The following is a 3,586-nucleotide window of genomic DNA, read 5'->3' as shown; positions in this document are numbered from 1 at the left end:
GTCCTAAGGAGCCCTTCTGGTGCCAGTAGATACATAGAAACATCCCAGCAGGCTGTGCTTTGCAAGCATACAAAAAAGTTTCACGCATGTGAAAATTATTTTTCATGCGTGTGCTTCACCTCCGCTGCTACAACTCCATCCTAGGGGAAACACTGCTGTGTGCGTTTTGTGCAACAGGAGGATGTGGTAGTCTACTGGTAGAGTAGAGAGAGAGCTAAGTAGTGTTGAAGTAGAGTAGAGCAGGGCAGAGAGATGGAAGCAAAATATATTAAACCCGGTGTTAATACAGCAGAACTGGAGAGAGGGGTGAAAAATAAATATAGGTGGGCATGGCTCAAGTAGGGTGCAAAATTATAGACTGAGAACGGTTGACAAATTTTTCACTTTAAGCCCTGACACTGTCATTTTTGTGTAGGAATTAAGCTACAATACATGACATATGTTGTTTTAATTAATAAATACAGTGTGAATAAAGATTACATAACATAAAAATAACTGCAGTCTTTGTTATTTGATAGCCGCTTAAATTAAACAATTTTTATAGGGCAAGTAAAAACTGACTTTGGGCAAGTAGATCTCTGACCAACTTGCCCGACCGGGCAAGTGAAAAAAAACCTTAGCGTTGAACCCTGGATCCTTAAAAATACAAGATTGCCTCCCCTTAATTTAGAGGCTATTCTTTTCCCTAAAACTTTTTTTGCTCTGCAATCAGTGTAACCTCTCAGGAAACTTATAATTTTATATACATAAGTGATATAAAGCATTCAAAACAGGAAAATATTGAAAGGTCGCTAAAAGACAGCCAAAGAAAAGCTACATAAAAATACAGTGGATGCTTCAACGGCTTCCAATAGAAAGCTGCAACAAAGAATCCTGTGAGTATATTTCATGAATGCACTAAGGTCATTGGATTTTTTTTTTTTTTTTTTGACTCTTACATAGAATGGACTCAAGGGATCAGATAAAAGAGAGGTCAGATAGGGGCTCCAGTATGTGTACATCACAGAACACAGTGCTGACGTGCAGCTCTGTTCTCTACAGTAGACATCGTGCTTCAGACAGTATGAGTTTGACAGAAAGTTTACAATGGAGTTTTTTAACTCAGCTCTTGGAAAAAACATCAGCTTTGTGAGACCTGAATACTTCATAATAAGGGGATTTATTGGTATACCTAATATCAATTATTACTATGTCTTTCTCTTTTTTGCTTATGTTGTTGCAGTGCTGGGAAACACACTTGTGATGGTCGTCATATACTTGGATCATAATCTGAGAACTCCAAAATATGTTGTAGTTTTTAATTTAGCATTTGCAGACCTGTTTAGTAGCACTGCTTTGGTGCCAAAGGTTCTTGATATCTTTCTGTTTAACCATCACTACATCCCCTACAATGACTGCTTGACGTTCCTTTTTTTCTGCTACTCTAGCCTTTCAATGCAGGCTTTTAATCTGATTGCACTGTCCTATGACAGACTGATAGCTATCATGGACCCACTGCACAAGTGAAGGTGACCAACAGGTTCATGCTGTCTTTGATTGCCTCTTTCTGGGTCTTTGTCATAATTGCAGTACTCATTGCAGTTGGCCTTCTTACAAGACTTTCCTTCTGTAAATCTGTGGTTATTACCAGCTATTTCTGTGATCATGGCCAGATGCTCCAGCTTGCGTGTAATGACTATTTCCCCAGCTATGCACTTGGTTATTTGTTAGTAGTTCTTATTCTCTGGCTTCCATTGATATTCATCTTGTTTAGTTATTCATGTATTGGCTATGCATTGTCTAAAGTGGCCACAGCTCAGGAAAGACTCAAGGCCTTTAAAACCTGCATAGGTCATCTTTCATTAGTGGCAATTTATTTTCTGCCAGCATTAATCATATTTTCTTTTGGTACCAAAAGGTATCCAAATGCCAGGATCATGAACCTGTCTCTGACCTCCGTCTTTTCCCAAATGCTGAACCCAATCGTTTATGTTTTGCAGACACAAGAAATCAAAGAATCTGTGAAAAAAATACTGAAAATCAGAATATAAACCCCAAATTACAGGACAAAAAGTAGTCAAAGTGATCATTTGTGTATATTTTGGTCCATGTTGTACATTAATGTACAACTTGTTAGAGTAAAATTAATCAAGCAATAGTTACTGTAAGTACTATTTCCTTATTTTACCCTTGCAAATATTGTAACATGACATTCAACTTGAATTTATTCCACATTTTAATGATTGAGCATCAAATGAAATAACCATTTTAAAGGTAACACAATGCAGTAATAACTACAGTCCACAGCATAACACATGTACAACACACATGCAATAAGAGTCGTTTTCTGCTATTTGGTTTAATTTGTGTTTTTGTCATCAAAGTTTGTGTCTCTGCACATTTCTTGATGGAATCTACTGTATATTGAAAATTATGTTGTTTTCATTTTTAATTAGGTCCAAAATCTAAAACCACAAAGGAGGTGATTTTTTTTTTTTTTTTTTTTTAATTTTTCACTAATCATCACTAATGATAATGATACAGATTAATTGCATCAAGGCATCTTGCTTACTTTCCTGCATCTCTCTTCTGAATTAGTCCACTGTGTTTTCTAACTCATCATTACTTAACATTAAACCTTTCTGGCCTTCTTACCGGACATACAGACTTTTCTTGAAGACCTTTATTGTGAAGCAGCCACAAGAATTATTGGTTTTGTTGGGCTGAATGCTTAAATGGCTTCTTTTTAAAGGATGAAGATCACACATTTGCCTAAATGTTTTGCCCTTTTTATGCAGAGTGATGTTAATATCAAGGATTGTGGTCATATTGAGGCAACTTAAAGCAAATGTGACATTCACTGTGTTGTAGGATGTAATTACAGTAGACATTGATGTATATTATTAAATGGTTGTGTTGGAGGTGGTTATGAAAAAAAAACAGGTTTTTATAAAACCTTTTTGTTGCTGTTTTTATCAGTTGTTGTGTTACATGTATAAACGTGTATTCTGATTTGATAAAAGATTTGGAATCAGCATATTGGTAACAGGATTGTGGTAAAGAATTACGAAAGGTTTATGTAAATTGCTGAATAACTTTTGAAAAACTCAAGAGGGGATAGAAGCATTTGATGTCAGAGGAGGTTCAGACTACTAGTTGTAAAGATTAGACAACTTTGTTGTGTCTCAATTTCTTGAGGTGTGCTTGTTGTGGTTACTGTTTTGACTAGATTTTGGTGTTAAGAGCAAATGACCAGATAGCTACGGTGAGTCATACATGCTCCTCTGGGTAGTTTGTTTTCTTGTATATCAAGCATAATGGAAGTGTTCTTGTCAAGCAGAAATCTTTGCAGCCACTGTTGTGTGGAGTTTTGGCTTCCTGGTGCTAGATTGGTAATAAAATACCTTCTTGAGAGACAGTGGAGGCTGACTAGAGTGTTTATTTGATTCGATAAAGCATAAGCACAGAAGGTCCCCGTGAGACCCAGCATAGAGGCTGTACGGGTGATTTCACACCTCACCTGATTAGTTTGGTTTAAACGAACTCAGGTCCATCTGCCCAGTTATCATGATTCATTTGGGCTGGTGTGAAAGGTGTAAATCAAATC

The 3,586-nt window shown here is 36.6% G+C and overlaps 1 pseudogene; it reads left to right on the top strand.

The window, feature by feature from the left end:
* Positions 1-1,086: 1,086 nt before the first annotated feature.
* On the top strand, positions 1,087-2,030 carry LOC126387745 (olfactory receptor-like protein I9; annotated as a pseudogene).
* The last annotated feature ends 1,556 nt before the right edge of the window (positions 2,031-3,586 follow it).

The sequence above is a fragment of the Epinephelus moara genome, chromosome 3, assembly GCF_006386435.1.
Source record: "Epinephelus moara isolate mb chromosome 3, YSFRI_EMoa_1.0, whole genome shotgun sequence".
In the NCBI taxonomy this organism is placed as follows: Eukaryota; Metazoa; Chordata; class Actinopteri; order Perciformes; family Serranidae; genus Epinephelus; species Epinephelus moara.
The sequence above is the reverse complement of the archived record's forward strand: the minus strand, read 5'-3'. Positions and strand labels throughout refer to the sequence as shown.